The sequence below is a fragment of the Paramisgurnus dabryanus genome, chromosome 18, assembly GCF_030506205.2.
Source record: "Paramisgurnus dabryanus chromosome 18, PD_genome_1.1, whole genome shotgun sequence".
NCBI classification, from domain to species: Eukaryota; Metazoa; Chordata; class Actinopteri; order Cypriniformes; family Cobitidae; genus Paramisgurnus; species Paramisgurnus dabryanus.
The window spans coordinates 9,232,501-9,246,627 of record NC_133354.1 but is presented as its reverse complement, the minus strand read 5'-3'; the positions used below and the strand labels follow the sequence as shown (position 1 = coordinate 9,246,627).

Here is a 14,127-nt window from a genome sequence, read left to right as displayed (position 1 = left end):
TGTCGGTATTTGCGGCAGTGGTGTGTGAATAATAATATATGTTGTGTCGTCATGTTTATTTTCCCATCTAATGTTAATGCAGATCTTAAATGACCTTAATGTTAACATGACGTCACAACTGACATTTTAAGTTAATATGTCACGTTATGGAAATACAATAGGTTGCCACATCATGTTGACATTAACAATTATTTTGTCTAGCTTTAACAAAATCAACCATGGTTTTATTATAGTAGTAACCTTGTTTATTTGCATATTGATTACCTTTTGTAAATCCACTATACAGAAACATACAGAAACCATAGTTAAGCTATAGTTACTGTAGCAAAGCCATGGTTAATATGTGGTAACTAGTACCATTTTTTTTTTTAGCAAAACCATGGTTAATTTTCTTAAGGGTGTTTCCACATGAGGCACTATGCTGTTATAGATTTTAACAAACATTTTCAAATTAAATTACTTTATGTTGCACCCATTACAAATATCAGAATATTGTAAAAAAAACTTATATGTCCAGCTCAATAGTAATTGAATATTGCTACCTTCAAGTTTATTGTGTTAAACAGTACATTAAATAACTCACGTGTGAAAATTCTTTATAAGAGCAACTCGTTGACCTTACAAAACTATTTTCATATACAGTGTCTTGTCAGAAATAAGACCAGAGCTAATGTATGGTTAAAAGCATGCTTTTAATAGATTTTCCCTTCTGCATAAGTACAGATGACAATCCCCTGTGACCACATTTAGCATCTTTGAGATCCCTGAGATGCTCTTTAAGGCCTTGTGTTAAAGGTGTGTTAAGTGAAGTTCTGGTCATATGAGTTGATGATTTAAGGAGAGGTGCATCGATCTAATCTCGCTTCATTTTGAATTTTTAATCAATAGCTGTGGCCAGAGGGAGATAATAAAGACGAAGCTATTTAATGAGACTGGTAATGGGCAGGATCTCTGCAGTGGATCGTTCCAGTCTGAAGACCCAGCTGTCCTGACGGACCGTCTGACCCTGCCCAGCGCTCCAGCTTTGAAACCGAGCGACGGAAGGAGGGGATTACAGCTCGAAACAGGATCCGGGCTGCTCCGAGTGCTACTTGACCTTGGGTAATGTCAAACTTTATGAACTGTGCCGAAGTTAAAGTCTTCACCAACTCTGATGCCTCTCAAATTCAGTGTCTTTAAGAAATGGGGAGATGGAGACAAATTAGCTGTAGTTTCTGAAGCTGAAACTTTTAAAATGTCATAAATGTGCACTTATTGAACGTGACATTGATTAGCCCGAGGAGCAATGGAGAAAGATGACGGACTGTTTTATTAATTATGTAATTTGATGACATTCAAAATTACATTGATATAAAGGTGGAATTTATTCGATTGAATGAATAACATTTCGTTTTATTTATGATGGTGGATATAAATCATCTAAATAAACATCCATATTTTTTGTATTAATTTTCAGGAGCATGCAGATGGTTGGTAGGGAGCATTTAATTTCTCATAATAACTGGAGGCACAGTTTTACTGATGGAGTATTATTTTGCAAAGTCTGCTCCTCATAAGTTAGGTGTAGTTTTTTCATCTTTAAGCTATGAATGTTGCACAATATTAAACAAACTACTGACTAGTTTATTTAATAAACCGACTTATTTACAAAGACTAGACTAGAAAAAAATTAAATTTTTAGTGCCATTTTTATTAGTCTTAAAAGTAATGGTTCCTAAAAAGTTATTTGTCCTGGTAAGTGGTTCCATATAAAACCTTATTCTAATCCTTCATTGGGGAACCAAAAATGGTTCTTCTATGGCATCCTTTATTTTTAAAGAGCACCTATTTCATTGCTAAAACAATGTTATTTTGTGTATTTGGAATAATACAATGTGTTCACATGCTTTATGGTTAAAAAACACATTATTTTCCACATACTGTACATTTTTGTAGCTCCAGATTTCACTCTCTTCCTGAAACACACAGACTTAAAAAGTTCTGTGTCCCTGATTGGCCAGCTAATCTGTTCGTTGTGATTGGTCTGAATACCTTTGACGTCAGCCGGAAATGTGACGCTCCTTACCATGTTTGAAAGATTCGGTCACAATGTAATGCTGACATGAGTTACTTACAGGCTGTGAGTCTGAAGCGGGAGGAATTATGTTAATGTCTGTCGTGTCTACATCACCAATCCCAGGAAGTAAACTGTTGCTACAATCCATGTCTTTGTTGTAAGTCCAAGAAAAGAGATTTATGTTGGAGACGATAACTCGCGTCATCCTTTACTTTGGGATTTTGTACCTTTTGCATATCATTAACGTGTACTTATACACACTTACACACCAAAGGAAATTAAAAAATGTGAATCGGACAATAAAAGTGCTCTTTAAGAGTCTAAAGCCGCCTTTCCACTGTACATGACATTTGGACAAGACTGTTGGAGTTCGCCCCCTTATATTGGCAATCGTCGTGAAATTTCAGTTTAATCGTAAATTCGTACCAACGTGCGAGAGAAGCGTATTCTAGCGCAAGAGCCTATTCTACGAATATTCACTATAGTGGATTAAATAAATAAATAAAACAATAAACAGCTATGCATATATGGGTGATTCTTGCGAAATTAGACTTATGAGGTGTCATGAAACATTTTGATAAAAAAAGTAAATGCAAAGTAAGAGTATAAAAATAAAATGCATACAGTTAAAAACATCTCTTCATGTACTATTTTGCACATGATTTTACATGACATCATACAAACCAATTTTGTTGTTTTTCCACATTTAAGGGGAACATTTTCATTACCGCAACGTGTCCATGACTGGATTTGGGTTCTTTGACATGGAAATATTTATAATTAAAAAATCTAAAAAATAAAAAGCTTCAGTGCACGTTATACTATAAACATTTACAGTAAAGAAACATGTGGTATTTGGTGATCACTGGTAAATGTAGAGACAATAAGAAGGAATATAAATGTGTCCAAAACCAATTTTCTCATCCTCCGCAACAATTTTCAATTATTGTTTAAGCCCTCAAGGAACTAACATTTTCCAAAGAAATGGAAGGGACATAATTGACTGTGACACTCAAGATGGCTACCAGATAACAGTTCTTATTTTTCTCTCCAGATAAAAGTTGAAATTTTGTTTGTCGTAGTACCTAGACAACTTTTTAGGTCTCATTATGCAACATGAGTTTGTAAGTGGATATAATTAATGTAATATCACGTTGTGGTAATGATAATTTTTGATAATGATAATCTAAAAAATGTCAATAATTCTTTAGGACATATGTTTTAAATCCTCTTAAAAATAATGGTTATAGTAAGTTCAGACCTTAATCTTATATGTGCAAAAAAATTGGCTTCAAGGGCTTATTAAAAAAATCTGATGCTGAACACCTTCCAGGTCTGGATTTCGTGAGAATCACCCACGTGACAAAGACTAAGATTAAAAAAAAAACAATTTGTAAATATTAAATAAATAGTTAGTTTTCAAAGGATTCAAGTTTTACCAATAAAGCAATACATTTTAGCGGATCCAATGTTCAAAACGGATAAAAAAAATTACGCATCCGCATCTGATGATTGTCACCTAACGCAACCCATTTGTGACTCTCCATAGGGAATGAATGACTTCTGGTTTTTCGGTCGTTGTTTGTCATGTACTATGGAAAGGCAGCACAATAGTTATGTTATAGCATAATAGTTATGGAATAGTTGTTTGCATTCTTTTAGGCAGTTTTCAATTAGAAAATTCATTTTCTTTAAATCCATATTGTTTTTTGGTCGCTTCACCACAAGCATTTAATTTAATGGCATGCTAATTTAAAATAAGTATTAATAGACCCCTGCATTCTGTTCCATTCCACTGAGGTTCGTCTTTCTTGCTTTGAACGCTTGAATGCATTTAAAAATGCTCTTTAAGACACCTGTTCTGTGTGAACCTAAAACCAGCTTTATTGCACATAAGCCATACGCATAACCCTTAATACCATTTGGTCAAGTTTTGAAAATGTCATTTTGCACATCCCCGCTCGCAGAGCCATCCAAATGCTGCTACAACCCCTTTTGGTTTCCGTCATCGCAAGAGTGACCTCCCATCTGCCCAAGCCATGTCTGAGGGGAACGTGTCTGTCCTCGCTGGGTAACAAATGACCCTGACACACCAGAGACTCTGGGCTTGCACCTGCTTAACTTTTTTCACCCGTCCGTCTCCTGTTGTGCCAGACAGACAAAGCTCAGGGCTCAGTGGGCTCCAGACGATACCTTTCGAACCGAGCGCCGTACCAGCAGGCGAGAGCAGCTTACTTGGGCTTTGGCAGCATCTGTCAGCTCTGGGGTTGGTGCAGCCCTTAGGGGGACGATAGACTTGCTTATAAATAACCCTAAAATGAATTAAAAGAGATAAAGACGCTTCTGTTGCCGAGGAGACGGAAAGCTTTCCTCTTTCGGCCGCGGGGCACGATGGGGATGTCAGGACCGGGTGATGGGGCCGAGAGGGAGCGGAGAGGTATAATTGAAACATCGTGCTGTGGCAGAGTGGCCTTTGTTATGATTGATACCGTTTTAGGATACTCCAGTTTGCCGGACGCCTGGGATTTACCTGAGGAAAAAAGGGAAGGGGCCATGCATAGGTGCCTCATCTGGGTTCGGCAGAAAATTGGTGCCATCCATCAAGCGCCAGATTTAACGAACGCTGAAACCAGGCTGCCCGACGAAGGGTTCTTATTTAAGGCAGTGAACCAGGAAACGTGCGAGGGGCATAGACTGGTGAGGGTCTATCAATCAGACAGTCAGCTCCTTTATTCAACAAGCGAGCGACAGCCCCTATGGCCAGTGCATGGGGTTCCGGCTTGTTGGCCTTGCAACACACTCCCTAAAGGGAAGTGTATGAGAAAAAGGGGCAGAAAGAGCGAGTGCGAGTTTTGGAATGGGCACACGAGAAGAGGCATCAGGGCTTGGCCGTGTCCCCTGATGAGCCAGCGTGCTTCATCTTTCTTGCGCGAGGACCTGGAACTGTGGCTTGATGGGATTTTCAGCACTGTGGCCTCCATGCCTCACCAGTAAGCGGTCGGGGACCTAAAGCCAGACATCCAAGCTCTGCGGCAAGACGCTAATGCCTCCACAGACTCCCACAACGCTGGACCGCTGGTGCTTGAACCTCCAGGAGAAAATCCAGGGCATAGGGTTTAATAGCTCTGCAGGAATGAGTAATACAACTCTTGCGGTCTAAGAATGCAAAGCATGGCTAGAACTTGTAACATGCACTCACAGAAGGAAGTGTTTAAAGTTAGTAGCCAATCACACTACTGATCTTATTGTGAATGCATGATTCTTCCGTGTACATTATTTAAAAAATGTTGCAAAAAAAAAAGGTCATGGGTTTTATGGCATAGGGGAGAGCTTTTTGGTTTCGGCTTAATCATTCAAAAATAAATTGAGTTTGATTAACTATATTTTTACACAAGCAACACACACATCTCTGCTACAAATGAACATTTAAAGTTTGTTTCTAGTACTTAACATTCTTGGACAATTACACCAAACGTGACAGAAGTGCAAACGTTACAACTTACCCCTTAGTTGTAACACTTGCTAAAAATTAAGTTAAATATTTCAGTACTATTTTGTCTATATACTTGTAGTGGATTTTGTTTATATATCTGTCTAAAATAGACCGGTATCCACACTGTATTCATTCATCTAGCCCTTTTTTAACAATAGTTCAATAATAAATGGATACAAATGTCTAAATATGTGAGAAAAAGCAGCACAATTATGATTTTTTTTTTTTATATGTGACGCAGTCTGTAATAACCATACTACAGTTTCAAAAATCAAATTCTGAGATAATGAGCATCAAAGTCTGAGTTTAGCCATTCATTTTATTATGATTTTAATCTTTGACGTGACCTTATTCAATCAATATTAAAAATATGAAAAAAAAATTAATTTGACACACGATTTTAGACAGACACATTTATTTTGTTGACAGCAAGCAATCATTCATGTGTAGCCTATTTAAAACAACAGCAAGAATTACGCTAACGTTAGCGGTTTTCATATCGTAAGTGCTGAGGGGTTAGTTGTAACACAGCGTTACAATTAACCCCGCTGGGTCAAAATATTTTCAAGCCCACCAAAAAGTTGCTAAGAGCTGCAGACATATTTCAAAACGATGCTTTGTTTTAGTCAACAAGACACTGATTAAAATGACATAGCATTGGATTTGGTATCTTACACACCCAACTTAGAAACCGAAAAAAAAAACATATGATGAAAAAATTTACTTACATGCCACCAAAACACTCGTTCAACAATAACTCTCTGGAAAAACATTATACATTTCCAATAATTTGCAGGAGATCATCTTTTGCCAGTGTGAAAAAAACCCGGAAAAACAAAACGCTCAACCTTGTGCATCAATGTAAACAGTCCATGTTACAACTAACCCCGTGTTAGTTTTTGCCCCACGCACCCCTACTGATGAAATGTACACTGTAAGTCACTTTAGACAAAATTGTCTGCCAAATGCATAAAATAAATGTAAATTATAAAGTATTATAATTTGCACATTTTATTTTTGGCTGTCACAGATCCTTATTATTAATCAGCTGGTTGCCATAACCTATAAGTTCTTGGTCTCTAATTTGGTATGTAGCACACACAGAAATATATTAGATTACAGGTAAACTGTGTTGTAATGCTGTTTTATGTTGACTCTAAAATTTAGTGCTTGTTGGGGGAAGAAATCTTTATTTAAAAAGTTTTGTTTGACGAGTCCCAGTCAACTTTATAACGTTTGAAATGTTGCCACAGCACCAAGACTGTAAAACCTGTTTTTAGCCTCAGAAGTTCTGTTTTGATTAATGTCTAGTTTAGGACGGTGTCGATTGAACTCGTATATTCTTCAGGATGAATTACACACCAGCACTAAGTGGACACCTGCACGCCTCGTGGCGCAGGGCAGAAAATGGACCCATTCCATTTTCTCCCCTCCCTTTGTCCCTCGACCGGTTCCCTCGTCTTCCTTCAGTCCCCGAGAAGGTTACATTTTTTTTCTATTTATCTATCGTATGGATTTTCCACCGTCTTCTGTTCGGATAAAAATGCCGCCCACTAAGAAAGCCGGGAGTAAACATCGGCTCATAGCTTAGCACGAAACGCAGGAAGAAGGAGGTGAGAGGAGAGAGACAAAGAAGGCCGTGCGCTTGCAGACACACAAAATCAATGCTGATCAATGTTTTATATCACCAAGATGCTGCTTTTCTCGACCCGCTCCGGCTAAAAAAAACACCTCCCAATCACCTCTCCTACATAAGAGCGCCAAGTCCCTCTAGTATTCTACCCAGAGTTCAATAACCCACTCCGCCCTCAATCAAAGTGAGAAAAGAGGACAACGATAAGGAGAAATGGAGGCAGTAATGTAAAGGGTATGTATATGTTCTCCAGGGGCGGCGCTAGAGAACTTTAAATGCGAGTGCAGAGGGGACGCCAGGTCATTTGTGCGGGGTCTGTAATACTTTTTATTTTATTTCTTTAAAAAGCATTATAAAGCACTTTTATCTATATATGGTCCATAAGAAACACCAATTCAGAAGCACTTTTAATGGAGAGTTCGTTCTTTTTTAAGCAAATGCGTTTTATATTACCTTTACATTTTTTTATAATTTTTTTGTCTTTCTCTTTTTAAATTAACTCATCTATTTGTTACAATACAGCCTGTATATAACTGCTTCCAGAATATTAAAAGTTTGGGTGTGCCATGGTCTTTTTCTGGAATTGGTGAAGCACCTGCAAGCCCCTCCCAGGATTTTCTCTATAAACATTTACATATACACATCTGGCAAACGCTTTTATCCAAAGCCACTTACAGTCCATTCAATCTGTGCACTCTAAAAGAAATGGTGCTAAATAGCACTAAAAGTGGTTCACTGGCTCGTAATCATACTGTAGGGGAATCATTTAAGGTGCCTTATAGCACCTATGTAGCACATTTGTAGCACCTGTGTAGAACCATATTGTGCTATATAGAACCATTTTTGGCGCTATAGTGGTGCTATAGGACCCCCGGATGGTTCTTTATAGGTTCTTCATAGATGCTTTAAAAATGGTTCCCAATGATCACAAGCTTTTACTACTATTTAGCACCATTTTTTAGAGTGTATATTTTTCATCAGTATGTGTGACCCCCAGGGAATCAATACAGGAGCACATAAAGTCTGTACACTGTCAGAGAATAAAAAAAGGTTAAAATAAATAAAGGATAAAAAGGATAAAATAATACACCTTTGCACTTAAAGAGTTTATATTAGTACCTTTAGAGGTACATATCGCTAGCAAAAAGTGCATACTACTACCTCAAAGGTACATATTGGTACCAAATGTATAAATATCTGTACCTTAATGTTTCATATAAAGTGGGTACTACCCCAGTGATACCTTTAGACCATTTTAGACCAATTTTTCTGACAGTGTATACAGTATATTCCAGTGGTAGGCCATCAGGGCCAGCAAAGCCAACATTTAATCAGTGATTTACATTTAAAAGGGAACATATCATGAAAATCTGACTTTTTCAATGTTTAAGTGCTATAATTTTGTCCCCATTGCTTCTATTAACCTAGAAAATGTGAAAAAGAACAACCCAGTAACTTAGTTTTGGTAAACCATTCTCTGCGAGCATGTGTAAAAATAGGTCATTTAAATTTGGCTCCCCAAGTGATGTCAGAAGGGGATAATACCGCCCCTTAATCTGCACTATCTAACCACGGCACTGCCATTTAGTGCAGAGAGATCAGCTCATTTGCATTTAAAATGACGCACCCAAAATCGGCACATTTTATCTCACGCCTACAAAGTGGCAATTTTAACATGCATATATTATCTATATAATATTTTGAGCTAGAACTACACATACGTACTCTGGAGACACAAACGTTTATTTGACATCTTAAAAAAAGTCCTGTGAAATGTCCCCTTTAATATTTTTTTTCATGAATTTATATTAAATTAATCCCATAATAGTCTATTATCTTCATTTTATGGCTTTTCTCTTGGTTGCGCTGCTTCCAGTAGTGTTGTCAGGATCCTGCCCGAATCTTGTTTTGTATTATATCTAGTCATGTTGGTAGCGTCCTGACAGTACAATACTTTGTGTGGGGAATGCGTGGTCTCAGTATTGTTTATATTAGACCACGTATATCCAGTGTCTCGTCACTTTTTACCCACTTCCTTGCTTGTTATAATTTTCACCTGTTTTCTCATTAGTTCTCTCTATTTAAAGCAACACTATGTAGTTTTTTTACCTTTAAATAATGTCTCTAAAATTATTTCAGTGATAGAACAACTTTTAACTGGACAAATTGTACTGTTGCGGCAACCTGAGCAGCCTCCTAGCTGCTACAAGCACACTCTGAAAGTGGCGGTGGAGGGTAGAGCACACAGCCCCACCCCTCCCCTTGCCTTCATAAGAGTGTCTCATACCAGGCACTGTTGCGCTTTTCAACCACATGGGGGAGCTGTAAGTCATTTTTACATGGAAACTACATAGTGTTACTTTAAAGTCCTTGTGCTTTTTGTTCTGTATGTGATCTTACTGCTTTGTTCCTGTCCTGTTCCAGTTGTTCACATCAAGTTTAGTCACGTTTACTGTTTAATGGTATTCAGGTTTGGTCTAGTTTTGTCCAGTTCATTGTGTAGTGTCTAATATAGTTTAATCTAGTCCTGTCAGTGTTTTTTTTTGTATATCTTGTTTCATGTCGGTTTTGCCCCATCGTGAGTTTTTTTTTTTTTTGTCTAAATAAAATATCAGTGTTATCCTACTTCTGTCTGCGTTTGGGTTCATCCGCCGCCATCATGACAAGTGTATATTTATTACGCCATCTTAGTCGCGTCCGCATTCAGGATGAGATCTTACGCAGCCTACGGAGGCTACTCTGCTGCGGCTCTGTGCCCCCGTGTTTGTCTGAAAAACGATGGACATATGCAACTCGGACAGCTTGGGGGTGAGTAAATCATGGGTTTAATATCATTTTTGGCCGAACTATCCCTTCAATGGTTGATGTGTTTCGATTGCCCTGACGTCATAATGTTAGTATTACGAGCAGAGGTGTAAAGTACTTGAGTAAATGTACTTCGTTACTGTACTTAAGTTTTTTTTGGGCTACTTTGTACTTGTACTGAGTATCAAAAATATAGGCAACTTTTACTCTCTTCTCAATTACATTTTTGACTGGGTATTTGTACTCTTTACTCCACTACATTTGAAATGACACTTAACGTTACTCGCTACATTGTTTATTCGTCAAATAAAAACGCGACACACGCACACACACAACTGAGGGACTTCATTTGGCGATGCGCAGAGCAATCGTATGATATATGAATATAAGCCAAAATAAACCAGCGAGGTCCTGTACTGATTGCCCGAGTAACTCAAGTACATTATAAGATTGATAATAAGTGTACAATTTCACTGTCCTCACATTTAATCAAGTATGCTGTAATGTATTTACTGTAAAGAGGGATGCATGACGGAATAAATGTAGTGCACTTAATGTGAGATAGTGGTGTTACGTACTACATGTGTTTACAATTAATCTTTCAAATGAATAACTTCACGTTTTTAATATGCATTATCATATTTCTGTTAGTGTAATTTTAGTTTACTGGAATTTTATAATATTAATTTTTAATATTAAAATTATATCTTTTTTAGGATAGGCCTATATAAGAATATTTGGTAACACTTTACAATAAGGTTCATTAGTTAACAGTAGTTAATGTATTAACCAACTTGAACAAACCATGAGCAATACATTTGTTACATTATTTATTCATCTTTGTTAATGTTAGTTAATAAAAAATTAAGCTTTAATTGTTTGTTCATGTTAGTTCAGAGTGCATTAACTAATGTTCACAAGATTTTAATAAAGTATTAGTAATTGTTGAAATTAACATTAACAAAGATGAATAAATGCTGTATAAGTGCAGTTCATTATTAGTTCATGTTAACTAATGTAGCTAACTAATGTTAACTAATGAACCTTATTGTAAAGTGTTACCATATATTTATATCACAAAGTTAGACTATATTTTTTTTCAGCATGGCACATTCAAGTACACAATGACACTAGACTAAAATTAAATGGGTTTAAATTAAATTTTATGTAGATTTCTAGACTAAAATCTCATGGCATTTAGTTGAATAAAATTAGACTAAAACTAAATCAATTCAGATGATAAAAATATGACTAAAACTAAATAAAATTTTAGTCAAAAGACTATGACTATGTTTAATCTGTGTTTGTTCTGCCGGGTCAAAATTTTGAGGTGTTTGATTTCTTTTCTATATTAGGAAATAAAACCTCATAAATAAACTTTTTTTAGTTTTCACTGCCCAGACCTACAATGTCTCTTTGTGTTGAGGACTAGTGCATCTTTGAGCCAACATTCAGTACGAGTAAAAATACTTGAGTACTTTTAAATTGGGTTACTTTAATACTTTTACTCAAGTCGTATTTAAATTGGTGACTTGTAACTTGTAGTGGAGTAATTTTTACAGTAAGGAATTTGTACTTTTACTCAAGTATAGCTTTCAGCTACTCTTTACACCTCTGATTACGAGATGGATTAATTCATGTAGGATACCACTGAAGGCCTATAGGTGTGAAATGCACGGCCCGCCACTGATATATTCCATACTCCAGACACGTTGATGTTATACACTAGCTATACAGTATTTATTGAACCTTCCAGTGAGATATTAGTCCAAAAATTGCTTTTTTGGAACACTTAGTCAGTAATTTAAAAACTCATACAGTATACAGTAGTCTGATTCTTGAACAAATCATTCAGACCGGTTTCGTGGACCGCATCAACCGACTCAAAAGAACAATCTGTTCCAAAATCAGCCATCGCTACTTCTCTCATGAACTCTTATGAACTCGCTGCCACATTGTTGTGCTTTAGTGAAGGAGCCTGTCTTATCTAGTACCAAACGCACACACACATACTTGGAGAAGGGAGGGAACGCGATCAGTTTCAGCGATACGGGGAAAACATGTATTGCGTCCGCAGATAGAGCTGGGGTATCCAGTAAGGAATATTACAAACCAAAGAGATAAGGTGTAGCACAATTTGTGTAGCTCTGCAAGCTCGACGCCTATAAATAAATAAATAAACAAACAAAAGATCCAAGATATCCCGTGTAATTTTCTGCGGCGTGTGTTATAGAGATGGAGCGTGCGCTTCGTGTAAATAGGCCAATATGGTAAGAAAGACGCTAAAATCCAATACTGGCGTCTCCCCTCACACAGTAAACAGTATTTTTTAACAGCGTGACCGACAAACACAGAGACAAGTGAATTTAATCCAAACTTTTTTAACAGGGCCGAGTGGATCGATACCACAATCGCTTAGACGCACAGAGCATATCTAAACCGACGACAACAGCAGGAAATAATGATACACGCAGAAAAAAAGAGCAACTGTCGAAATCCAGGCTGGCACGTTGGCAGTGGTGTCTGTTCGCTCTAATTAATTTTCTCAGAAATGGAGACAAAGTATGCCAGAATTTTATTTCCATGCCCAGCACAAGAAGCTAATGAGTTTCCTACTGAGCAAAGCTGAAGATAACCAGTAAGGGGGTCGGGGAGGAGGGAACGCACGAATACCATTCCAACTTAATGTGCTTCTGAAATGAATTTCCTATCAGCTCAACTTGTGCCATAATGGTGATTTTATAGCTCCTGGAGCTTCAGCAATGGTGAGTCGTGTTGCGGATGGCGCCCTGGAGATAAAGCTTTGGGTTTCGTGGGAAACAATGCGAGTGAAGTGTGATCCAGCAGCACTTATCAGAGTCTCTACTACTATTGTGGATGTTTGTGGTCATGCCAGCTAATCCAAGATTTAGAACTGAACAGAAGAATGCATAAGATATTTATATGTGAGCAGAACAAATTAAAAATAGAGTTCATTATGAGCTTTGTCTTTAATATTTTACTATTGTCATTAGTAATGTCATTTTAACATTATTCCATTTGTATGGATCCTCAATGATGTATTCTCATTACAGTAATGCAGTCTGTGTTGTTTCTACTGTATTGCGGTAAAAATACAGTAACGTTACTTTATTTCAATTAATTGCAAACCTTCACTGTAAGTAAGAAGTGTATGCCAAATGTATAAATGTAAATTGAGACAAATTAAAGGGATAGTTCAACAAAAAATGAAAATCTCCCATCATTTCCTTATCCTCATGTTGTTTGAAACCTCTATACGTTTCTTTTTTTTGTTGAACACAAAAGAAGATGTTTTGATAAATGATTGTAAGCACACAGTTGACGGTACCTATGGACTTCCATAGTATTTGTTTTTCCTACTATGGAAGTCAGTGGGTGCTGCCAGCTGTGTGGTTACCATCATTTATCAAAATATCTTCTAGGTTTTAAAGGAATATTCCATTTTCTTAAAAGAAAAATCCAGATAATTTACTCACCACCATGTCATCCAAAATGTTGATGTCTTTCTTTGTTCAGTAGAGAAGAAATTATGTTTTTTGAGGAAAACATTGCAGGATTTTTCTCATTTTAATGGACTTTAATAGACACCAACAATTAACACTTAAATCAACACGTAACCGTTTTTTTCAACAGAGTTTCAAAGGACTCTAAACGATCCCAAACGAGGAATAAGGGTCTTATCTAGCAAAACGATTGTCATTTTTGACTATAAAAATAACAAATATACACTTTTAAAGCACAACTTCTCGTTTAGATCCAGTCGTGATGCGCCAACGTGACCCCACGCAATACATCATGACGTCAAGAGGTCACAGAGGACGAACGCGAAACTCCGCCCCAGTGTTTACGAGTGTGTTGAAAGAGGACCGTTCCTACATTGTTGTATGTCAACTGATACTAATTAATGTCTTTGTGTCAGTTTATTATTTACAATGGTCCGCAAATGTGCGTTTCATATATGTAACACGTGACCTCCCTACGTCACTACGCATTTACGTTAGGTCGCCCTGGGCCGGATCTAGATGAGAAGTTGTGCTTTAAAAGTGTATATTCCCTTTGGCTTGGTTAGCAGTGGGAGGGATCATAGGCGTGTCGTTATATTTGCGCTTCCTACTGCTG

At 37.1% G+C, this 14,127-nt stretch overlaps 1 long non-coding RNA gene across 1 annotated transcript in view; it reads left to right on the top strand.

Annotated features, from left to right (window-relative positions):
* The window catches only part of LOC135721661 (uncharacterized), a 30,731-nt gene that overhangs the window by 611 nt on the left and 15,993 nt on the right, over positions 1 to 14,127 (top strand). Inside the window, exon 2 of the long non-coding RNA XR_010521537.2 lies at positions 889 to 1,101. This is a non-coding gene — a long non-coding RNA (uncharacterized lncRNA). The remainder of the gene's footprint in view (positions 1 to 888; positions 1,102 to 14,127) is intronic.